We start from the raw sequence: 27,042 nt of genomic DNA on the forward strand, positions 1-27,042 counted from the left end.
ATACAAAATTTTTTTTCAGGGAGGAGGGTAGTACACAAATACTTTTGTAAGCGCTTTGAAAGTTTTTGTGTATGCATTTTTGTTCCGTTATTAAAAATCGGAGGGGGGGGTTGGGGAGTTCAAACCCTTTAACTCCCTGGATAGGCCATGTATTTCATTCATTCTATATTGTCTAGTGCAGTGGTTCTCAAACTTATCTAAATATTGTACCCCTTTTACCCAGAAAATATTTTAGGTACCCCTTTTCAGTTATTGGTAACAAGTAAGCTATAACTGAAATATAGATAAAATTGCCAATTCTAGAGTTAAAGGGTTGTTTTTTTTTTGTTGGCCGACCGCGTAACCCTAAAACTTTTTGCGCACCCATAAGGGGTAAGCGTACCACAGTTTGAGAACCACTGCTTTACCGAATTAGAAAAATCTGGAAAGTTGTCGGTAAATTTTTTCGCAAACAAAATGAAATGAAGATATAGACCAGCAGAGATAATATTTCATATAAGACAGTAGAAAACAACAAAAGAAATCCTTTTTTTCGCAATTAATGATAAAGTGCCTCTTATTATAAAAATTATGGACTTTATTATTATTAGTAGTAAAGAAAACTTGATAGTTATTTCCCACTCTCTTATTCGAAAAATTATACCCACTTATGTATATTTTTATTTCATTTTTTTTTTCGTAAATGGAAAGGCATTGCGGTCTGAGAAATGGTTTAATTTATTCGCTTATACTTTTCATTTCTTCATGTTAAATATTCTTTTTTGGCACAAGCAATAGGCTTACTGTGTTTTGTTGTAATAGATACATCTTTCATCGTTTACATCAAAGACAAAGAGAAAGGGCCAATACCCAGACGAAAAGATGAGAGGAATTCGGAAGCTAGAAAACGGGAATTTATTCTGGGTATACCGGGAGCAAACATCAAAAAAAATTGTCGATATTTTGCATGGATGTAAGTGTCAAGGAGGCCGGTACCCTCCTCGATCCTTCTCTGAAGCTCCAACCTGAATAAGCCCTTTTCAGGGATTGACATAGTGCCGTCAGTTCAGAAAAACACCCGTCAGTTTAGGGGAGAAGAGCTAAGCAAATTTATTTTTCAAAATCTAGTGTTGTAATTTTTCTGATTTTTTACCCCATAGAAGTACCAAAAGAGGCGTTTTTCTGTGAAACTACTCCGAAAAATGATATTTGTCAAAATCTCAGGTTTAGCAAATGCCCCTCAAGCTCCCAAGTTAAAGTCACAGGCACCAGTTTAGAGGCACAGAGGCAGGTTTGGAATGAAGAATTGATGTCCACCTTTGAAGGAAAGCATACAAAAACTCCTGGTCGGTTTATGTCATTTGGAGAGGGGAAATAGTGGTCCCTCCTTAGAAAATTTTGAAAAGAGACCACTAAAATCCCTCCTCCCTATATTTTGCAAAATATTCCGTATACCAAATAATTTCAGTAAATTGCACCAATACTTCTTGTATTCTCGAACACCACTGGTTTTTGATCCAAACAGTTCGTGGCTACAATCAGTAAGTAATGAGTGACTCGGCTCAATAGTAAACAAAATTCTAAAAAACAGAATTTTTATACTAACTGCAATTTTATGCTGATTTCAAGTACATAAATTTTTGTCCAGTTTAGTTCTTTTAATCAAAAGTTATGAGCCTAAGAAAATTTGCCTTGTCTTTAAAAAAAGGAGGAAACAGCCCATGAAAGTCATAGACACTTATTAAAATTACATCATAAGATTCAGCGTGTCAGAGAACCTTACGTTAGAAGTTGTAAGCCCCCATATTAAAAAATATGGAATTTTGTATTTTGTTTTGCCAGAAGAAAGATCATGGATGCGGGTTTACTTTTTTTCCCCGGGGTGATTGTATCGACCCAGTGGTCCTAGAATATCGTGAGAGGGCTCACAGGTTTGCTCCTTCGTCAATTACTAGGTCTTTATGCTAAAGTTTTTTTATTATTTAAAAAGAGCTATTTATTCTAATTAAACGGCCTTTGTGATTCAGGGGTCATTCTTAAAAAATTCGAACACAATTCGAACTTTGGTGGAGAGAGCGAGGGATTGACAAGGGTTATCCCCACCCTCAAATACATAATAATTTCTGTTCGTTTTAATTTTTATTGTTGCTTCTTACTTTAAGTTGAAAAAATTATTACTTTTAATTTAATAATAAGAAAGTATCTCTTCAAAGCTTTGCAGTATTTTAATGGGGCCAAGTCTTCGTCGAGCAAAATTTGTTATGGAAGTGAAAAAGATGATTTATATGCATATCATTGGGCATATATGAACTTTTTGCAGATCATGGTATTTTGGAGGGTTGAAAGTGGGGTTTTAATTGTCGGATGAACAGACATGTCTGACTAAATCTAAATTCAATTTAAATGTATATAAATGTAAATTAGCTCACTTGAAAATTATTGGAGCAACTTGCAGTAAGCAGTTGTAATTAATCACACTGTGTGCAGTCATTGGGGGAACGTACGCAGAGAGAAATGCTCTGGGCCCATGCTTCCAGAAATCTGAAGATTGTTCTGTATTGTTTTCATCATTTTTAGTCTTTGTATATTCTCCCACCCTCCAAAATAAATTCATGACAACGTACTTCCAGCCTCCTTCTCGTTTTTAATTCCAAATAAAATACCCATTCATGTGGATGAAAGTTCTGCATGACTTGATCTTTCACCTGGCTGAAGCCATCATAACCTCCATATTAGTGTTCTCTGATGTTTAAATACATTGTATGCGTATGTTTAAATACGTGTGAACATTTTGTATAGGAAAAAAGGAAAATAACCATTTAATATCGGTGAAAACAAAGCTCATGGCAGCACTTCATACCCCCCTCCCCTTCCATACCCCAAGAATTTCATGGCAAGACTCATCTCTTCTCTTTTCCGGTAGGCACCTTAATGTATTATCTATTTATTGAAATGAATTATAAAAGAAAAATTATTATTGAAATGAGTGATGCTATAACCCCCATCACCTAGTACGTAATTTCGAGAAATAAAATGAGACACAGTGTTGTCTATGATGCATTTTTTTCCTTTTTTACTAATTCCCCTCTCAAGGTTTTTTGAACGCAATTTTTCCTGAGACACTTTATTTTGATCTTTTAAGAAGAGTTCCTCGCTCTTTGAGATTCTCATAAATTCGCTTTTGCAGTAAACATTTACTATTAAGAACCACCGAAATGATAGTCACCATTACTGAGTCAGCTTTACGTGTTTTTTTCTTGCCTTTGAAAAAAAAATCTACTTCCCTTTAGAATGGGATTTGGTTGAAGTTATTGCAGCAACCATATCCAAAGCGGGGTTTTAGGGTTTGAGCTCACCCTCAAAATTTTGTCCGACATGTAAAAGCGTAGCAAAATTAAATATAGACATTCTTATGCGTTTTTTCAAGTTTCTCCCCAACAAAAAGTTGGGGAGAAACCTAAAGTTCCCTCCCCGAACAAAAGTCTTAGATACGTTCTTAGCAGCCCCCTAAGAATTTTATTACGAATACAAACTAAACAGAAAGAATTTTGATTCAATCTACTATTCAAAAAAGAGCTAAGAGCTCACATGGCACCTGTGACGAGGCAAGGAGCCAAGAGCTCATATGGTATGAGCTCTAACAAAATTCTAAGGATCAATAGATTGATTTAAAAGGAAAGTCAGAGGCTTAATGCCGGTCAGGATTTAAAATAAGAGCACTGAGTCACGATGTCCTTCTAAATATCAAAATTCATTAAGATCCGATCACCCACTCGTAAGCTATAAATACCTTATTTTTTCTAATTTTTCCTCTCCCTTTAGCTCCCCAGATGGTCGAATCTGGGAAAACAACTTTATCAAGTCAGATTGTGCAGCTCCCTGACACGCCTACCAATTGTCATCGTCCTAGCACGTCCAGAAGCACCAAACTCGCCAAATCACTGAGCCCCTCCCCCCAACTCCCCTAAAGAGAGCCAATCCAGTACGGTTCCGTCAATCACGTATCAAGGACATTTGCATATTCTATCCACCAAGCTTCATCCTGATTCCTCCACTCAAAGTGTTTCCCAAGATTTCCTGCTCCAACTCCCCCCAATGTCAAAAGATCTGGTCGGGATTTGAAATAAGAGCTCTGAGACATGGATTTCTTCTAAATATCAAATTTCATTAAGACCCGATCACCTATTCGTAAGATAAAAATACCCAAATTTTCATGTTTTCCAAGAATTCAGGTTTCCCCCTCCAACTCTCCCCAATGTGACAGGATCTGGTCGGAATTTAAAATCAGAGCTTTAAAGCACAAGACCCTTCTAAATATCAAATTTCATTAAGATCTGGTCACCCTTTCGTAAGTTACAAACACCTCATTTTTCAAAATTACCCCCCCCCCCCAATTCCACCAAAGAGAGCAGATCCGGTACGGTTGTGTCAGTCACGTATCACAGGTTTTTATTCTTCCCATCCAGTTTCATCCTGATCTCTCCGCTTTTAAGTATTTTCTAAGATTTCCGCCCCCCCCCAAATGACGCTGGATCCGGTTGAGATTTAAAATAAGAGATCTGAGTTATGAGGACCTTCTAAATATGAAGTTTCATTGAAATCCGATCCCCTGTTCGTAAGTTAAAAATACCTCACGTTTTCTAATTTTTCAGAATTGCACCCCCCTCCCAACTATCCCGAAGAGAGAGGATCTGTTCCGGTTATGTCAATCATATATCTATGACTTATTCTTCTTTTTCTCACCAAGTTTCATCCCGATCCCTCCACTCTTAAGTGTTTTCCAAAATTTTAGGTCTCCCCCTCCCAACTACCCCCCCCCCCTACAAGTTAGTTGTAACGGGTTTAAACAGAGTCTGTAGAATAAGTAGTGTGCAGACACCAAGCTGCCGGTTAAAAATAAATATATATATAAAGAAATTACACTGCATAAATAATTACAATAATAATAACTGCTAAGGATAACCTGCGCCTAATCGTAATTTTGAGTGAGAAAACCCTTAAGTTTAACCTTCTCATATTTATCTAGTTGAAGCGACAAAGAAAACTGATAACTCAGTCTTTGACCGAGTTGCCACCCCCTGAAAAAGAATTGACTAGGGAGTAAACTGTTGTTAATTTTGGAATTAACAATATGGTTGTTAATTTGGAAAAGTTAAAAAAATGAGGTATTTTTAACATATGAACAGGTGACCGGATCTTAATGAAATTTAATATTTAGAAGGAACTCATGTCTCAGAGCTCTTATTTCAAATCCAGATCTGTTGACATTGGGGGAAGCTGGAGGGGGAAACCAGAAATCTTGGAAAATGCTTATAAATGTCGTAGATACGTGATTGACGTAACCGGACTGGATCTGCTCTCTTTGGGGGAGTTAGATGGTGGGGCTCAGTGCTTTGGCAAGTTTGGTGCTTCTGGACGTGCTAGGACGATGAAAATTGATAGGCGTGTCAGGGAGCTGTACAAATTGACTTGATAAAGTCGTTCTCCCCCGATTCGAACATCTGGGGGGGGGGGCTGAAGGGAGAGGAAAAATTAGAAAAATTGAGGTATTTTTAACTTGCGAGTGGGTGATCGGATCCTAATGAATTTTTTTATTTAGAAGGATCTCGTGACTCAGAAGTCCCGACCGGCATTAAGCCTCTGATTTTTCTTTTAAGGCAATCTGATTTTTCTTTTAAGGCAATCTATTGATTCTTAGAATTCTGCTTGAGCTCAAACCTTATGAGCTCTTGGCTTTTCCGACTGCGTCACAAGTGCCATATGAGCTCTTAGCTCTTGTTGTTATTGCGGAGCATATGGATTTTTTTTCGTATGGAAGTAAGGGGGGAGTTTCTGGGGGAGTTTCAAAACATGCATTGATTCAAAAACGTTCAGAAATTAAATAAAAAAAACAAGTTTTTTCAACTGAAAGTAAGGAGTGACATCAAAACTTAAAACGCACAGAAATTACTTCGTATATGAAAGAGGCTGCTTCCTCATCTACGCCTCGCTCTTTACGCTAAAGTTTGACTCTTTCTCTCAATTCTTCTTTCTAAAACAGTAAAAAACTTTAGCGTAAAGAGCGGGGCGTTGATGAGGAAGCAGTCTCTTTCATATACGAAGTAATTTCTGTGCATTTTAAGTTTTGATGTCACTCCTTACTTTCAGTTGAAAAAACTTGTTTTTTTTTATTTAATTTCTGAACGTTTTTGAATCAATGCATGTTTTGATTTTGGCTCTCCGCAGAGGAATAATCAAAACGAAATTTGCATATTGTTTTTTGGCTCAATGACTTTCTCATAATTTTGATCGAATCATTTTGAGAAAAAAGAGCGGGGGACGAAGCCTAGTTGCCCCCCGATTTTTTGGTTAATTAAAAAGGCAACTAGAACTTTTAATTTTTTACGAATCTTTTTATTGGTAAAAGATTTACGTAACTTATAAATTAGCTTACGTAAAGAACTTTTGTATTCTCATGTTTTTATTACATATATGAGGGGATTCGCCCCATCGTCAGTACCTCGCTCTTTACACTAAAGCTTAAATTTTATCCCAATTCATTAAGAATGACCCCCTGAATCACAAAAGCCGTAGAATAAATAGTTGAAATTACCGAAAATACTTTAGCGTAAAGAGCGAGGTATTAGAAGGAGGTGAGCCCCTCATATGGGTAATAGTTTCTGTTTGTTTTAAGTTTTATTGCTGTTCCTTACTTCCAGCTGAAAAAGCTTTTTCACTTTTATTTTTTAATTGTTTTTTTTTTTAAATAATGCTAGTAAATCCTGCTCTCCCTTCATGGAAATTTTCTTCTCCCATTACAAATTCTCGAAGGAAAGTTCCCCCAGCATATCCCCCTCTTCTCAACCCCTCCCAAAAACCAAAAAAATCCTCCTGAAAACGCCTGTATACTTCCCAATAACCATTACTATATGTAAGCACAGGTCAAAGTTTGTAACTTGTTCCCCCTCCCACGGGGACTGTGGGGGAGTAAGTCGTCCCCAAAGACATAGTTATAAGGTTTTTCGACTACGTTGAATAAAATGGCTATCTCAGAATTTTGATCCGTTGACTTTGGGAAAATAATTAGCGTGGGAGGGGGCCTAGGTGCCCTTCAATTTTTTTGGTCACTTAAAAAGGGCACTAGAGCTTTTCATTTCCGTTAGAATGAGCCCTCTTGCAACATTCTAGGACCACTGGGTCGATACGATCACCCCTGGGGAAAAAAAAATAAACAAAAAAACAAATAAACACGCATCCGTGATCTGCCTTCTGGCAAAAAATGCAAAATTCCACATTTTTGTAGATAGGAGCTCGAAACTTCTACAGTAGGGTTCTCTGATACGCTGAATCTGATGGTGTGATTTTCGTTAAGATTCTATGACTTTTAGGGGGCGTTTCCCCCTATTTTCTAAAATAACGCAAATTTTCTCAGGCTCGTAACTTTTGATGGGTAAGACTAAACTTGATGAAACTTATATATTTAAAACCAGCATTAAAATGCGATTCTTTTGATGTAGCTATTGGTATCCATTTTTTAGAGTTTTGGTTACTATTGAGCCGGGTCGCTCCTTACTACAGTTCGTTACCACGAACTGTTTGATGACCTTAAAAACAAACAATTCCAATAATGTTGAACATGTAAAGATTTACCTTGTGTTTTACCCAATGTAAGTACTGTGTTTGAGATGCACGAGAGTTCAGTTATACGAGGGTTCAGTTGCACAGTGGTTCAGTTGAACGGAAGTCTATTTCACGGGGGGGGAGGGGTTAGTTAAATTGGGCGAAGTTGCATGAGGGCTCAGTTAAATGGGGTTCAGTTGCACGAGGGTTCTGTTACATGGTGGTTTCAGTTGTAATGGAACCGAATTAAGGCTTTAAGTTGTAGCTTGCGATTATCAAATCTTGACTTTTCTGCTCAATTCTGTTTTTTGTTTTCATCACCTTTTTTCCTGAATTAGAAATAAATTTCCCTTTTTAAATGTCTTTCCAGTTCCTAGAATGAAGCTATGCGTTATCTCAGTTCTAGGTTATATACTATTATGATTCTTTTTATGCCTTTGTTTTGAACTAATCTGGCGGTTGAATTTGGAGGCATCCACCTTGATTTGAACTCGGAAAGACAGTATTTAAATAGGGTTTAAGATACAAAAGTGGTCAGTTGATTCCCGTGTCTGGGTGAATAAACAAGCTTAAATTGAACACAGTTAGTCGCCATAGAAGCAGATGTTCGAAAAGTTATGTCTATTGGAAGAATATCTGTTTGATCTCAGTATTCTTCCTTTGATATCCTTTTGAGCTGAAAAAGGTTGAATTAGTGTGAACTACTTGTGATAACCTCTATTAATCAGATGGTGCTGTTTTTCGAAAGGAAAAGTTGCAACACAATGCTTCACTTATATTCTTTACTTGGGAGCATGTATTTGAGTTGGCGTGATTATTAGGATAGACCAACGGGGATTGACCAGGTATGTAGCCTGGAATTTATTTCAAGAAGTAAAAAAAAAACATGCAAAATCAAACTCATATGGGTAATATAAAAAGCTGTTGTGGTATTCGTAAAAATACAAAGATAGAAGGGGCATACTTACCCTCCGTGTACACACGCCTGGATACTACCGTTTCCTAAAGGACTTGAATGTTCCTCGGGTATTTAACTTTTATTTTCAGATATACATTTTCTGGATTATCCTTTGCCCCCTCAATAGCCTCTGCCTAGTTAAGCCAATATACGTTAAGGACCTTTCGATCCGCGCATCCCTCTAAATCTGAAGATTTTTACTGTTTTCCAAGTAACCTCCCGTATTTTCGATACTTCTCTTCCCTTATTTTGGATTTGTCTCCTACCTCTCCTCCCCCAAATTAAATTCTCTGGTATCGTAAAGGACCAAAATGGGTGGATTATGCAATGCTTCCAAGTAGTTATACTGTTAGCTACTAATTTTGTTTTATTATGGGCAGTGGCGTAGTTCTCATATTTTTATTGGAGGGGGGCAAGATAGGCTTTATAACAAATTTTTCTCCAGATTATTGGGGGTAGCTGCCCCTCCCCCTAAACGATGCCACTGATTTTGGGCCAAGTCATGTTACAGTCAAATTCATTAAAATATGTGTTCATGAACCTTAGCCATTAAAGGTTTCGTGCTAGGGAGTGTCACCTAAATCAAATGCAACAGCGAAATGATAACTTTTATCCAAAATTTGGAATATTGCGAAGTAATTTTTTTCTCGAGCAAGAATAATATAATGGTTTTTATTAATCTGTTCACCTACATAGCCCTTCTTTTGTCATTTTTTAAATACAGGATCTGAAGTAGTGTAGTCGGTTAGAGTGTAGTAGTGTAATCTTTTGTTTCAAAAGATTTCTGTATGATTCATTTTTTTAATTCAGTTGATGACACAGAGAAAAGGAGAGGAGAGGGTAGTTACCTGAGGGTTGTTGGCTACTTGTAAGTCTTTTTATATTTACTCAAAGGGAGTCAATATCAACTCCATAGGTGGAGGCCAGACAATTACACAGAAAAACAATGGGAGATCCATAGATTGCTCCAAGCTGCAGTTTAAGGTAATGTAAGGTAATAAATGTCCTTCATTGCCAATCCTAACACCAGGCCTAAATCAAAACATAAGAAATTCTTCTTAAGTATTGTGTTTCTAAATATATTGCTGTATTTAGAAATGTTCTTATCTCCCCAAATGGGTATGACTGAACTTATTCTATTCTTGTCAACTCTGGAGCTCTACAAGGAGGGACATCCTTAGATTGCTCCAAGCTGAAATTTAAGGTAATGTAAGGTATTAAATGTCCTTCATTGCCAATCCCAACACAAGGCCTAAATCAAAACATAAGAAATTCTTCTTAAGCATTGTATTTCTAAATATATTTCTGTATTTAGAAATGTTCTTATCTCACCAAATGGTATGGCTGAACTTATTCTACAATCAATACTTAAAGCTGAAAATCGTGTTAAGAGTCTCGAGTGAAGAACTGTATCCCTTGCCATGAAAGGATTTTGCTAGTGTTTTATTCTGATTCTAACAATGGAAGAATTTTCCGATAATCAAGCTGCTGAAGAGACTCTTTTGCAGTTAAGCACAGAAGACGCAACGAGTTTTAGTACTCTAATCGGTGCCTTTAAAGGAATTCTTGCCAAGGTAAAGAAAATCCCAGGAGGAAGAGATTACGCATTCGATATTTGTGAGCGAATTCAAATTTTATATCATCAGCTTTTAGAAGAAAATGCAAAACTTTTGTGCAACGAGAACGATAACCTTCAAAATATAATCAAATTACACGAAAAATTGGAAAATAAAGATACAATGGCCCCATCCTCTCTTAAAAATTGTATATCGTACTCTAGTGTTGTTAAAGGTCCTGAAACCTTTAGTATTATTCTTGAGCCAAGCAGTAATAAAGCAAAAGATCAAAAAAAAGAGTGAACCACCGGCAAAAATAGTGCAAGACATTAGTAAAATAATCAGAGAAGATTAGAAATGAGTCCAAAAATCAGAGGAGAAATTTTAAAAAATCCTCAATTTTGGATTTCATCGCCTACAATGCGAAGATTACATTAACCTTATACGATGCACCAATTGCTGTCTTTTCGGCCACAAGAAGTCTGAGTGTAAGGGCGATTTAACCTGCTCTTGGTGTATGGGTAATCATGACTATAATGAATGTACTAAATCCTTCAGTAGTAACCCTAGTTGCCGTTCTTGCAATAAGCGACAGCTCAATTGTGAGCCACATCCATCGTACGACTACAAAAATTGTCCAACAGCTAGAGAAATAACCCAACAATTAAAAAAGAATATTTATTATGTAGCATGAATGCAGAACACGTCTCATGTAAATACGTATAAGAATAACTTACAGTTTCTACAAATTAACCTACAACATTATTATGCTACAGCAGCACAATTAGAAAAAACACTGGTTGACTTATGCCCTGATGTCGTGCTTATTCAAGAGCCTTACATTAAAAAAACTGGTAAATTTTCGTGTGTGCCGAATATGTACAATACCTTCTCAAAGACAACATTTGAGAAAAGATTCTATAGTGCTGCTATACTTGTCCATAAATCCCTAAAATGCGATATACACTACGAAATCTCGACCAATGAATGTGTTACAGTGTCTGTTTATCTTAAAAGTAGAACTATTCTAGTTTCATCCATGTATTGCCCTCCATCCCTGTGCTCAGTAGATAGTTATTTAGCAAGTATAGATAGTCTTAGAAATTATTCAAATTATGTTATGGGGCAGATTTTAATGCCAAAAGTTCACTGTGGCTTAGTAATATTTATACCGATTTGAAAGGTAAATCCATTGAGGATTTTGTTGCCAGGAAATCATTAGTAGTACTGAATGATCCAGATATGCTAACGTATGAATTTTCATATTCGAGCCCCGACGTCACAGCAGTTGGTCTAAATTTACTAAAATTTGTTGACAGCTGAGAAGTGACAAATGACCCCCCATCCTTATCTGATCACTTGTATATCAGGTTTAATTGTAATAACATCAAGTATGATTGCAGAAAAACTAACTGGAATGTTTTTAGCAACATTATTTTAAATGAAATAGATAGTTTATATTCCCTCCCTACTACGGATGCTGAAGAAATAGATAAAGCTGTAGATGCTTTAACAGCCTTAATACAAAAAGCTACCAATGAATCAACTCCAGTGAGTCGTGGCTCTCCCAAAAAGTATTCACGGTGGTGGACTTCAGAATTATCGGAACTTAGAAAAGGTTATAGACGATTGCTACGGATATTTAAATCCTGCAATTCTCTCAAAAATGAGGTTAATTAAAGGAATGCAAAAAAAATTATAAACTGGGTATTTTAAATGCTAAAAAGAGTGACTGGAATAAATTCTGTGCAGATAAACCAAATTTGGATCCATGGAATACAATCCGCAAAATTTGTAAAAATAGTAATGCCATTGTTCAGCCACTACATGTAACAAAAGATGACGGCAGTAAGACTAACTCTGTAACGGAAGGCGGGGAGGTATTGCTAAATAAGTGGTTTTTAAAGGACGATCATTCAACTGATAGTAATTACCATGGTGAAGTTAGAATAGAACTTACAGATTTTTTGATTAATAGCACATCAGGTGTTACCGAAGTCTCCTTGAATGAATTAAAAGAAATAATTAAAGGTTCAAAGCCATCAAAGGCCCCAGGCCCAGATGGAATTCTAAATTTAACCCTAATTAAAAACATCAATGTTCTTGCTCCTAGTTTGGTAAAGTTAGTGAATAGTTGCTTAAAAATTTCATATTTCCCGAAAAGTTGGAAAAACGCAAATATAATGGTTTTTTTAAAAAAATGGCAAAAAGAATGATGGCAATCCAGCTTCGTATCGTCCGATTAGCCTACTCTCAAATCTTGGTAAAATATATGAGCGTGCCATTGCAAATAGAATGATTGCGATTAGCAATGAATATAGTTGGCTTTCGCCCCTTTAATTTGGCTTCCGTAGTGGGAAAAGTACTATTGATGCAATTGATGGTATTGTTACCACGGCGGAGGAGAATATGCAGAAAAAAATCTTTACTTTATGCATATTTTTTGATATAAAATGCGCATTTGACTCCACGTGGCACCCCGAATACTGAAAAAGTTAAAGGCTAAATCGTGCCCTGATGGGCTTTTAAATTTAATTTATAGTTACTTTTCTGATAGAGTTGTTACATATAAGGGTGAATATTCGTGCATTTTGGAGCGATCATGTCCTCAAGGTGGAATATTATCCCCTCTGTTATGGTCGGTTAACATATATCATCTTCTAGAAATAACTATTCCTAATGTAAAAATTCAGGCATATGCTGATGATGTTTGTGCAATTATCACATCAAGCAAAATATCAACTTTAGAATCCTTGGCATCAAGGGTTTTTTCGTATTTCCGAATTTGGTCAGTAGATAACAAGCTCGTGTTTGATAAATCCAAGACAGAAGCAATTTTATTTTCAAGGAAGCATCAGCTTCCGACTGTAAAGCTAAAGTACGATGGAATTGAGATACCTGTTAAAAAAAGGTTAAATATTTGGGTGTTATTCTTGATTTTGTTTGAGAGTTCATACTGCAAACACCTTTTTGGATATAATCATTAATACAGTAAGACAATTGTTATTCTCTGGCTGGTCATTCAAGGTGTTAGCATCTCGCTAAAGTCAACCGTGCAAAACCTGTTTTTGCATAAGATTATTGTTGATAGCAAGGAATGATCTAAAGTGATTTTAACTAGATCGTAATTATTGATTTATTTAATGATGGTGAGCGTCAGCAAAAAGGATTTTGAGGACTTTAAAGTTAGCATTAATGCCAAGCTGATGAAACTTGATAAATCTGATATAATTTTGGCAAACCAAAACGAATTGTCACTAAAGTTTGTGAGTTTGAAAGCTGATATTGAAGTCATAAAATCGGATGGAATAGAACATTTCAATAGGATTCGTGAACTTGAAAGTCAATTGAATGCTCATACAGCTTCCTGCGAATTACTTTCGAAAGAACTATTGCTAATTGACTTAAAAAGCAGAAAAAAAACCTCATCATTCATGGTCTACGAAACGAAAAGGGTAACCAAACCCTGGAATCTAACGTGAAATCATGGATCAGTGATACTTTGGGAATTTCTAGCCCTATTACAATGGACAATTTGTATAGACTGGGGTCTAAAACAAGCAATAACATTACCACTAGGCGAGGCTCATCGAAAACTGAGACGTTGAAACCAGTTTTTCTTTCCCTTAGCAACGACAAAGATGTGCAATTAATTATGCGTAATGTGGGGAAGCTTAAAGGGTCCGGAGCTCAAGTTGTGTCTGATCTTCCTCCCAAACTTAACGATATCAGGAACAACCTCCTTGCTAAGGCTAAAGGTCTGCGCGAAGCTGGAAAATGGGAGTCCTCCTGGATCAAACAAAATGGAGCGGATCTATGGTTAGAAGTATGTCACCTGAACTCTGATAAGTGGATAAAATACGATGACCAACATGAAGCTTAATAGTTATTATTGAACTCCAGTGAAGATTATAATGATTATTTAAAATGTCTATTATTCCTTTTAAGTGACAACAGTTGAAAGTTCTTTTTTTTTCTTTTCTTTTTTTTGATGGGGTTTTGTCGAGATAAGTGATGATTTTTGCTGTTAGTATGGGTTATATTTTAATTTGTAGGGAAATATGTATGTGTAAATATATATGGGTATATATATATATGTGTATGTATATGTATATGTATATATATATATTTGTTTCTTTTTTTTCTTGTCGTCATCATGGTTTGTTTAAAATTTAAATACGATCTAGCCGTAATAATCATGGTCCTTTTTTTGTCTTTTGTTGTCTTTTTTTTCTTTTTCTTTCATTATTTTCGAGTTCTCACTGGTTCAGTTGTTTTTGCTACTTTAAGACTCAGACGGTATGCATTTTGCGAAAGTTTCTGTTAGTTCGGATCATAATTCTGATTTTGCACATTGGATGATAATTGCATTGGGGATAGACTGAGATACCTTGAGTCTAACCCTTTTGATTTTTCCATATTCCAGAGCCATGATAAATTTTCAGGAAATAAGATAAATGACGGTGGGCTAATTAACTTTCCAAATTGTAAATATAAATTACCTTCCGAAGTTTCTGATCTTCCCAGTACCGGTGTTGTGAGAACAGGATTTTTAAATTGTAGGGGTTTTTTTAGTTCACAGGATGATCTTATTGATGTAGTTCATAAATTATCTTGTCATGTCGTTGGATTCTTTGAGACTTTTCTTACAGACCTGACTCCTCAGGTTGTTTTTCCTGGATATCAATTTATTTTTAAAAACCGATTGACTAGGTGCCAAGGTGGTTTAGCAGTAATAGTTAAAGAAGGTATCTCTTTTCGACGCATTGCAAATCTGGAAGGTTCTCATGAGGAAATGCTTTTTGAAGTAATGGTGACTGAAATTAGTCTTGGAAAAAAGGATGTTTTTTTTGCGTAGTATACCGACCGCCTTCTTCTCCAGTCAAATCTTTCCTCTCTAAACTCCATGATTTTTTGCATCAACCCCATTTTCAAAATAAAGATGTAATCCTTTCTGGAGATTTCAATATTGACCTTCTAGAAGCTTCAAATGAATCTTCTGTTGAGTTATTGTCTTCTTGCTTTTCTGCGTGTCTGCTTCCTACTTGCCTGATACCTACAAGAATTTCACCTAGTTCTGCTTCTCTCATTGATAATATTTTTACATATTTACCTATTCAAGCAAATTTTGCTGTTTTAAGTGATATATCGGATCATTTCCTGCTGGTTTCAGATTTAGCTTTTACTTATAAAATACCACAGGTAAGTAAGGAACGTCAAGGAGGTTAATAAATAAAATAACATTAAAGCACCTGAATTAAAGCCTTGGACTATTGGATTGGCAGGAGGTAATATCCACGGAGGATACAGATATGGTAACTGATAATTTTCTAAGAAATTTCAATTGCTGCCTTGATTCTAGTTGCCCATTTGTTACGATTAAAATTTGCAGAGAAAAATTTCCTATAAGGGCATGGATAACGTCTGGAATTTTGATATCAGTTAAGAAAAAAAAAATCAGTTATTTAAAAAGCAGTTAAAGAATCCAACTCATTATAATATTAAAAATTTTAGGATTTTCAAAAATAAATTAACCACAATGATACGTTTGTCGAAACAATTGTATTATAAAAAGTCTTTCGAAGAAGCTCAAAATTCTCCTCGCAAAACGTGGTCTTTAATTAATTATTTTATAAGAAAATAAAGTAAGTCTAATTTTCCTGAAGTTATTAGTTTAGAAGATGGTTCTACTACTAATAAATCGGAGAAAGTGGCTGATATTTTGAATACTTATTTTGCTAAAATAGGAGAGAAAATTGTTTCATCAGTAATGAACCAGTTTGATTCACGTAGTAATAAACATTTTTCTTCATAACTTCCATCTCCTCAAAGTAATTGAATTTTTCTCGGGCCTATTTCTCATTCTGAAATAACATAAATAGTGTGTGATCTAAATCCAGGTAATTCAGCGGGAATTGACGGGTCTAGTTCTAAAATTGTTAAAGAAACACTGTCTGCAATAAAATTACCATTACAGCATATAATTAATCTTTCATTTAAAACTGGAGTTTTCCCATCTGCTTTTAAAGAAGTGCGGATAGTTCCGCCTCACAAAGGTGACTCTCCTGAAAATCCATCAAATTACCGCCCTATTTCTATTTTGTCAGCGTTTTCTAAAATACTTGAGAAGGCAATTTATAAGAGGTTTTATGACTTTCTTAAATCGTCTAATTTCTTCACAAATTTCCAATTTGGTTTCCGGTCTGGACACAACACTGAACATGCTATCGATGCTCTCATCCAATATATTCATGAATGCTTAGATAGAGGTGAAATTCCAGCAACAATATATTTAGATTTTAAAAAAGCATTCGATAAAATATCCCATTGTATTCTTTTTAGTAAATTGGATAATTGTGGTGTGCATGGACCGGCGTTGGATCTAGTTAAATCTTATCTTGATAAGAGAAAGCAACGATTAGATGGAGGCAATTTCCTCTCTTCACCTGTACATCAGTCTTCGAAGGTTGGGGTACCTCAGGGCTTTGTCCTAGGTCCTCTCCTTTTTTTAATTTATATAAATGATTTTCACCGCGCTTTTACATCCCCGTGTCTCAACACACATTTTGCTGATGATACGGCAGTTTCAATTTCTGAAAAGAATGACGAGGAGTTGGAGACAAAACTAAATACTGTATTTTCTAATGTTCTTGATTGGTGTTCTTCAAATTTTATTGCTTTGAATGTATCAAAAACAAATTCAATAATTTACGGCAGAAAGTCAAATATCTGCCCTCGTATTACCCGAGTTACTTCTTCAAAGTATCTATTATCAATATCTCGGGTGAAAATGACAAAGTACCTTGGACTTGTGATTGACGAAAGCTTATCTTTTAAAACACACATTCAAAATCTACGATTAAAGATTTCAAGGTATGTTGGTTTAATGCGAAGGTTAAAGCTTTGTTTGCCCTACTCTGATTTACGAAGTATTTATTTTGCTCTGATTCAGAATAATATTAATTATTGTTCTCTAGTATATTTATCTACATTTAAAAGCCATATTAAACCAATACAGATTTTACAAAAGAAAGCCCTAAGAATCCTTAAACTTTTTATTCCATCACCTATTGAACTTCCAAATAAGTCTTCTACTGCATCTTTATATACTTATCTAGATATAATTCCAGTCTCTAAACAATTTGCTTTTGGAGCAATTCTTTTCAAAATAAATTATGACATTAAGAAATTACCGCCATATTACCTTCATCAAAGTTTGTTCTCCCAATCACAAGATTTACATAATTATAACACTCGACAAAAAAAGGATATCTACATTGACAAGTATAATACTGAGAGATTTAAATTTGCTCCGTTTGTGTCAATAGCTCGGTGCTGGGATGCTCACAAGGCTCTTATTGATAAATTTTCCTCTATCCATTTAATAAAAAGGAAACTTAAATTTCATTTAGTTCAGGATTATTTTTAATTAAGTATCTTTTTAGAAAGGCAAAGTTTTTGTATGGTTCGTTGCTCTGGGTGATTATGGGCCTCTCAGCTATCTTCCAGTATTAATTTATATTTAATAATATTACATTCTTAATTTCTTCAATAGTATTGAATGATCCTGAGCTAGCTGCGACTTTCATATTATTGTTGTGTTATTGTATCTTTGCCGTCATGTTTATCTTTGTATTGTAGTGTGTTATTATTTTATCTTTGTCTAGGCCTAGTTTTTCGAGCTTGTCTCCCCATGGGCCTATGTCATATATATATATATATATATATATATATATATATATATATATATATATATATATATATATATATATATATATATATATATATATATATATATATATACATGTATGTGCGATTAATAAATAAATGAACTTGAACTTAAATAAACTTGAACCATGTTAGACATAAAATTAACTCTGCAAAACAATAATCTGTTCGTCTTTTAACGGTTGCCAAAAGTACTTGGAACCTGAATCCACATGCATTGAGGATGCTATATAAATCAGTAATCGAAAGCCATATTTTATACGCGTGTCCTATTTGGATATCTGTACTGAGAAAAAAGAATATTCAGAGAATGCTACGGTCGGCGCAAAGATCTTCTATGATCATAATTTCTAAATCTTTCAATACAGCTCAAATGCATGTAGTAACCGCTCTCGCAGGAGTGCTTCCAATGGATTTAAGAGCACTGGAATTAAGTATATTAAGATATGGAAAAAATGGTCGACCTCAAAATTGGTCGAGGGTTTTGAGTCCTACCTTGAATGAAATTAGTTATTCGGCACATCATAGCCATTATACTGACCAAAGTATTGCAAATTTTTTGGATCGTTCTTTTAATGACCTTGGTGTATTTGAGCCCTTTCATATTAACCGTATATCTTTAAATGAGTTTTTGTATGCAAAATGGTTTGATGAGTTTAAAAATTCTGTTAGCACATGGCCGGCTAAAATTTTTGAAAATAAGGATGACCTTATCTCTGCATCAAAAATTCCCCCAAATAGTAGATTAACACAGCTTATTACAGGTCATAGTAGATTGCTTTATTTTTTAAATAGGATCGGGAAAGCTGACTCTCCATTTTGCTTGAGCGGTCTAATGGAAACATGCAGTCATTTTCTATTTGATTGCCCTGTTTATTGTAGAGCACGTTTAGCAATGGAGTTCGAGTTAAGTAAATATGAAATAAGTGTTAAAATAGAACTTTGGTCTCGTGTGTACGAGGGTGAATGTGTACAAAGACGCCAAGGCGATCAAGCTAATTACCGTCAAATTAAGGACATGATGGAAATCTTCCAGAACTGCGACAACGAAAATTTGTCTTTGCCTACATACGTGATTATTTTGCCTACCGAGGTTCCTGTTATTCATGATGTGGCTTATTCTAGCTTCGCCTCAAAGCTTGTAAACATTCATTCGGAAAAATGTGCCAACTGTCAAGGCAATTATGTCTTATTCTCAATGAAATGCCGAATTCTTTGTGAACTTCTGTCGAATCGATCGTCCTGTGCAAGAAAATGAGTACTAGGACTAACTTCACTATATGTTCGTTCAATATTAACGGTACTAAGGATAAAGACATTTTTTTAGATCGGAAATTAGAAAATTTTGATGTTTTGTTCCTCCAGGAACATCTCCTACCTTTAGTGAGCTTAAACTCCCTAAGGAGAAGTAACGAACACTTAGTTTTTTCTAAAAGTGCACGCAAAACCTCTGGCAGACCATCAGGTGGCATAGCATGTTTAATAAAAAAGACGCTGTTTTTACCACCCCCTTTATGTTATCACGAGAGTGATTGTTGTATTGCCACCCGTCTTGCCAACCTTGTCCTCATTAATGTTTATCTCCCCTGCGACCAAAAATCTCTCCAAAGTTTAACTAAATTTACAAAATCTTGCGCGTTAATAAAAAGTCTTTTGAATGGCATTGAGAGTAATGGACTGGATTGGTTATTCATCGGTGATCTGAACAGTAACATTAACTCTTCATCAGTGCGGACTGAGCTTCTTTTAGATTCCCTACCGAATAGTTAAAAAATTTTGAAGAAAGATGCCTCCCATTCCTATATCCATAATAGTGGCTCATTTTCGGACATTGACCATTGTATCGTTTCTTCTGGTCTCATCTGTGGCGAAGTCCATGTTGATCAGGATGAGCATGATTATGACCGTCTCCCCCTATCCCTCACTGTTACCCTTAATGCTACTGCTGGAAAGAACCTTCGTCCTAATTCTAGGAAGTGGATTTCTAAAATAGAAGGGAACAAAGCTGATTGACCTCTTTATTTTTCCACAGTTGTTTGCCTTCTATCAACGATTAAAGTCCCTTTTAATGTGTTGTGTACAACTTTTGGGTCCCCACAAGCCAGAATTCAGTTTAATATTTATTATAGCCACATTGTATCGTGCTTAAAGAGGTCTGAAGAGGTAGCTGTTGCCCTTTGTCGCTTTCGAGCAAAAACAAAAAGTTCAATTTGGAAGAATAACCCAGAGCTCAAAATAATAAAAAATCGGGCTAAATTGTGGTTAAAAATTTGGATAGCTTGCGGCCGCCCTTTAAGGGGTAACATTTTCAATATTAAACAAAGAAAAAAGCTTGATTTTAAACACTATCTTCGAAAAATTAGGTATAATGGGTGCCGAATTTCCAAAGACTCCTAGCCAGTGGAAAAAAGTGATTAATGTCGCGAAGTTCGATAGGTTGCCTACGGCCGACCGAATCCCTAATCTATCATGGATCAATCATTATAGTAACATTTTCGATACAGTGATATATGCGGTCCATTTTCGTTTTGCCAAGCTCTATTCTAGCCTGTTGCATAAGAAAATCATTCAATGTCATATACCCTTCCGTTTGCGTTGACCCTGTCAAAAGAAGTGTAGAGAGACTTAAATCGAAATCTTATGATATAGACGGCATCATTGCTTTTCACCTCAACACCGATTCGGAGTAATTAGTTTATCACTTGCAGTTACTTTTTCAGATGTGTTTATGCTCTTCTTTAGTCCCTGATTCTTTTTTAGTTGGTAACATTACGTCAATTTTGAAACGTGGTAAGGATCCAACTAGTTGCGCTTCGTATAGGCCTATTACGGTTGCTAGTACTTTAAGTAAAGTATTTGAATATGTTTCTCTCACTGATCTCCTATCTAATGTAGATTATATGTCTAATCAGTTTGGCTTCAAGCCGTATATAGGATGCCAACATGCTCATCGTGCTATAGTATTATTTGAAGCGCCTAAAAATGGTTTTGAGGTTCAGTTTTGTGCACTCGATGTTACAAAAGCTTTTGATTCAATATGCCATAGCCAACTTTGGTACTCTTTAATCCAACTTGGTGCAAATGTGTCTATTATATCAACTCTTTGTTTTTGGTATGCTAATTCACATGTTCGACTCAAGTCAGGTGACACCTACGTTGGTAATATCCCTATCCGTTCTGGTCTTAGGCAAGGAGGAGTCTTATCCCCTTGTCTGTTTAATGCTTGTCTTTTTCTGTTTTGCCACGTATTAATCCATCATGTTTTTTAGTCCTAGTTAATCATTCGTATGTTGCATATGCAGATGATTTACTTTCGATCAGCCACACTAAATACTAGCCTAATTAAGTCGACCCAGTTTGTTTCTAAATCTTTTGAGGAAATCGGCCTCAAACTTAATACTGAAAAATGTGAATATTTATTTTTTAATGCTAAGCATCAAAGTAGTGATCTTGATCGTGGTTATTTTTCAGTTAAGCTCGTTTCTTCGATTCGGTGGCTTGGTATTAGTATTTGTTCGTCTTTATCGGCTCTTCGATCTTGTGGGCTTAATGATATCAAAAGTAAGCTTAAAATTGGGTACGCGAAAATTGTCCCGAACCGAGGCAGATTTTCACGAAAGGCTTTATCCAGACTTTATTCTACATATTGCGATCATTCGCAATGTTGCGAGCGTTCTTATAGAAATCAGAAGATTATCAGAAAGTTTTGTGCCACTGATATTATTTTTGTTTATAAAAAACTCTAGATGCCTGTCAACGCTTGGGTCCTTACCGCCCTTTCATTAGACTTCATTAATTGTATTGTTTGTGTTATTTTGTTTTTCTTTCCTTAATGTTTTTACTCCGCTTAAATTGTCAAAACAAGCGGGTAACAAATAAATTATTATTATTATTATTTCGTTTATCTACCTTAGTCTATTTTTTTCGGTTCCAATTATTATTCTTTTATTTGTTTATTTTTTTATGAAAAGTGTTTGTTAGTTACGGTCATTGTGCGAATAAGATTTTATCATGTGAAACGTTCCTTTATTACAATTTTTAGATGGAGATAGAAATTTATGATGTGCCCTATACAAATCTAAACAGCAACACTTCCTGATTGCATTCAATATTTAAAATTAAACAGCTTGATAGTTGATATTCAATGTTTCGAGTTTTATATTTCGATATTTTTTACTGGCATTCATTGTTTTTTATCCATCTTGATTAGTATGTATTCTTGCAGCTTCTTTATTACCTTAATTTTTTCGACACTAAACAGAAGTTTGACAATGTTTGCAAGTGAAGGCCATTTTGAGAACAAAATTTATCTGGTCTTAAACCACCTTTATTACAATTTTCAGATGGGGATAAAAATTTATGATATGCTCTGTACAAACCTAAACAGTAGCACTTCCAGATTTTATTCGATATTTAAAACTCAATATGCTGATAGTTCATATTCAATATTCGATATTTTGATGTTTCAAGTTTAACATTTCGATATTTTTCCCTGGTTTCATTTTTGTCATCTATCTAGATTAGTACATTTTCTTTTAGCTTTTTTATTGCTCTATTTTTTATACGCTAAACGTAAGTTTGGCAGTGTTTGAAACTAACGGCCATTGTGAGAACAAAATTTATCATGTCTCAAATCCCCCTTTTCACAATTTTTCAGGTGGGAAGAAAAAACTTGCGATATGCTTCTACAAATCTAAACCGCAGCAGTTCCCGATCCCATTCCATATTCCAAATACGTATCGTTCGCCAATCAACCAAAGATGGCAGTATTGGCAAAATTCAAATTGTTTCTGTGACCTGGCCGGAGCTGAAAGAACAGCCAAAGCACAATCCAAAGGAGAACGCCTGCAGGAAGCATGCATGATAAATCTACCACATGCTACTTTGCACCATGTAATGGACGCTTTGAGATATAATGCAAAAGCCAAAATTAAAAAACCCCTGAGAATAAGGTGTGTTTTAAAAGCTTCCCCCATTTTTATAAGGCTTTCCTCTCTTTTTATTTCCCTTCTTTTTTATTATAAATTTATCGTTCGGGAAATGAATATAATAGGACAATAGTCAAAACTTTTTTTTTTAATTAAAAAGGAAAATCTGAAAGAGAAAGAGAAAAATGCGCTTGAATGAGGAAATATCCTTACTTGATTGCCAACCAACCAAGTGAAATCTGGCAAAAAATGGGGTAGAAAATTTCTTTATCGAATAGCTTTCTAATTTTATAAAAACTAGATATTTTAATGAAACCTTATAACGAATTTCTAAGCATTTTTTTAAAGGATTTTGTAAAAATTGTTTTAAAAGCTTCGTTTAAACGATTCTTTTAAACTGTTTTAAAACGAATATGTAAATATTTTAGCGAAAGTAGTATAGCTGACAGAGTAAAACTTTTTTTTTTGCATCAGTTCAAATATCAATTCCAGGGCAGATGCCCCCTACCCCAAAAATTCGTTTAATTTCTTTCTTTAGACGATTGAAGAAGATTTGTTCGGAAAGCGATAGTTTATCATAATAAAATATCCACAAAACAGCTGAGGGCAGCCATGATCCTGAATAGTAATTGCAAACACTCTTAATTCAAGTCTCTGGTTCAAATTTTTAGCCAGGCTTAAATTTAGATACTGTCCTGAACTTGAACCATGCATTTATAAAATTAAATTATGATATTTTAGCATTACTAGTATTTGACAATGATAGACTAGAATAGATTTAAGACAAGAATTTAGACGAGGGGCCGGCGATCTTTTATGAGTATAAAAATTGAAGATCAAAGGGAAGCTTGAGTCAGTGATATTTTCATTTTAATTTTCAGTTTCAATATATTCAGTACTAATAGTTTCACTAGACAACAAATCATTTTGACCTGTTTGTCTATATTTTTGGTCAACTTTAACATTACGGTGAATTGTTCTAGTTGGCAATGGTATTCTTTTGATTCTCTCTCTCTCTCTCTCTCTCTCTCTCTCTCTCTCTCTCTCTCTCTCTCTCTCTCTCTCTCTCTCTCTCTCTCTCTCTCTCTCTCTCTCTCTCTCTCTCTCTCTCTCTCTCTCTCTCTCTCAACTAGAGAGTATTTATAAATTAACATTGTTGTCTCTCTCTCTATTTTTGTCTATTTTTGGGTGTGAGAGAGAGATAGATAGAGAGAGTCCCCCCCCTCTCTCTCTCTCTCTCTCTCTCTCTCTCTCTATATATATATATATATATATATATATATATATATATATATATATATATATATATATATATATATATATATATATATATATATATATATATATATATACATATATATATATATATATATATATATATATATATATATATATATATATATATATATATATATATATATATATATATATATATATATATATATATATATATATATATATATATATATATATATATATATTGTTTAATATGTTAGTTCTTCATCACTTTTTTGATGGTTTTATCTTCGTGGGGCTCTTAGAAAATGTAAATTTTTTAAATCACACCTTATCTACTCATGAAAGTTTTTGCCCAGAAAATTTTTTTTCCGCCAAAAACTAATCTATGCTACCCCCGCCCCTCCTTAGGTAGTGCTCATTTTCACATTTAGCATTTCTCTTGTATTAACTAATTTAGATTTAAGGAACACATTTGTATCTGTGATTTTCCTATATCACAAAATGTTCCAGGAAAGTCTAAAAGGATTTGTTAATAGCAAGCATAACTACATATGAAGAAAAAACATTTTGACCAGACATCGCAACCATCTTGAGGTTATCGCTCTTGTAATGTATTTAGACAGTCTTCAAAATTTATCCTTTTATAAATGTTTTAGTTCGGAAAAACATATTGTCTATTGTCTGCAAATGATTGACTTTCCTTTTCTTTTCTAGATAATGAAGTAGCTGGGCAGTAAATTTCGTAACTCTGTATAAGCCTGTTATCTGTTGCATTCGTCTTTTTGTGTATAGACGCTTATTTTTACATAAAAAGACAGTGCAGCAGAACTGGTTTCTTATAATTTTAAAGTTTAAATAAAAAAAAACAAGGGTTCTAAACCTCAAGTTAAATAGAATCTCAGTAAAATTCGCGTATATTTTTTTTGCTCCCCTTTTTATATTTTACTAAAAAAAATAGAAACCTTAAAAAACCTTAATTTTCTTTTTTGCTCATCCTTCAACTAACGAATTTACTGCTCATTGAAGCTGTGCAATTATGTGGCCTCTGTCCTGCCAAAGAACCTCTTCCTGACTCAACATACAAGAACATTTTTTTTATTTTATATTTTAATATAAATTTAATCAATAAAATATTGTTTCTTTGTATTCTTGCAAACTGCTTGTTGTTCTTAGATTTAGGGATAGTTCATAGGGACGGAGTACAAGATAGAGAAAATTAAAATAAATACATAACTATGTTTATCAAAATAATTAATGAAGAGCATTTATTATACACGAACAACTATTGTATACTTTCAACTTTAAGAATCCCCTTTTAAGAAGGGGATGCCATGGAGGAAAAGCGATTTTGTGGTTATGTTTAAAAACAGTTTCGACAGACCTATTTCTGGGCCCGCCATTTTATGTTTGCGGATTAATGCTATAACTTGAAAAATGTAGCTAGGACTTTTTTATATATAGAGTGAACCTGATAAAAATAGGATAGGGGATCTTGCTTGTCCAAAAACCCCAATGTTAGGGTTTACTGTATCTATATGCTCACTAATGGCGAGGTAATAATAATTATAAAATGACTAAAATAATTCATTCTGTCAAATATATTGACCATCGGGTAAAGAATAATTTCAATTGAAAATATATTGCGTATTCATTGAAGAGCCAATGCCAGTAATTGTTTTGGGGAGTTAAATGAGGGTTGCACTACTCATATTAATGGCCTTTTCCGTTCCTTTTTCTGCTGGATTTCTGTTTTCAATATAGGCTGTTTGGTTTAAGATTGTTAACCTAGTGGATTCGACATATCCCCGCTCTGATCTCTAAAATTGTGTCTTTTCTTTCGCGAAAATGCATCGTTTTCATGCATTGAATTTTTAAATGAAATGACAGTGTATACAGTACTTTTGCGTTGATAATAGCTTCTGGTCTATGGATGAGCATCCTAACCCCAAAAAACCTTTGGGCGTTTTCATGAGTATCTAGGCTTGTATGAAAAGCCTAGAGGACACTTTTAAGAACCGAATAAAATTATTGAAGAAGAATTTTGATTTTTCAAAAGAAATATGCAGTAAGGTCATGGAAATACGGCATATATTTTATGACATTTTCCAAAATGTCGAAGATTAGCAAAAAAATATATAAAACGCCTTTTAAACCGTCGATTGTTGAAAAGACGTTATACTTTTGACTGTGGGGGAGACCTGTACTTAACGCTTTCGGTCGGTAAAACTCGTGAAAATTTTGTTATAATAGATTTTGAGTTGATTGTAAATCGAAAGTAAATCTAGAACAAAAGAGGTTATAGCATTAAGCGTTAATTATTTATAGCATAAGTGCAATATCATTTTTCATAAGCTTGCTATATGAGTGGGATTGAATATTAAACCTATTCCAATTTTCGGAATAGACCCTAAAACTCTTACTTAAAGATGCAAATCAGTGTTGTCAGCTAAGTCATACCACATCTGAAAACTTATACAATTATTGAAAAAACTTAACTCGAGTATAGAATATGAAAAATGGATTCTTAAGAATGTCGAAATTTTAGTTATTTTACTTACACTGCTTAGAGGTCTGAATCGAAATCCTACGGGCAAAATAGTAAAATTCTACGGTTGAATCATAGGGTTACAATGTCACGTGACCCATACGACATCGTTTATTGCTTGATAGCCAATGATTAACGCAGGGGTGGGGAATAAGTGCATGCATGGTAAGTGCAAACAAACACTACTTAGGAACAGTAGGGAAATTTTTCCAAGACAGTGGAATTCAATTCAGTGGATATTGATTCAATCCAGTGGATATTATAAGCGCCTGAAAAAAATGCAGAATAAGTTACTATCGCAATGATTATTTAGAGGATTAACTCTTAATGTGAGACAAGTCTATATTCAATCATCTTATTGGTACATGCGCAGTTAGTGAATGCTCTATGTTTACTTCGTAATTCAATAATAAAACTTAAAACTAGTGAAAGTCATGCAACCATTGCCAAATTTCCACCGTGCAGGCGTAGTATTTCAGCCCCCCCCCTCAATAAAAAAAAATATTATTA

The 27,042-nt window shown here is 34.7% G+C and overlaps 1 long non-coding RNA gene across 1 annotated transcript; it reads left to right on the forward strand.

Annotated features, from left to right (window-relative positions):
- Positions 1–7,806: 7,806 nt before the first annotated feature.
- Positions 7,807–25,133, forward strand: LOC136028601 (uncharacterized). Its single transcript, XR_010617844.1, has 3 exons — positions 7,807–8,423; positions 22,478–22,772; positions 24,702–25,133. It is a non-coding gene; the product is annotated as an uncharacterized LOC136028601 (long non-coding RNA).
- The last annotated feature ends 1,909 nt before the right edge of the window (positions 25,134–27,042 follow it).

The sequence above is a fragment of the Artemia franciscana genome, chromosome 7 (genome assembly GCF_032884065.1).
Source record: "Artemia franciscana chromosome 7, ASM3288406v1, whole genome shotgun sequence".
Classification (NCBI taxonomy): Eukaryota; Metazoa; Arthropoda; class Branchiopoda; order Anostraca; family Artemiidae; genus Artemia; species Artemia franciscana.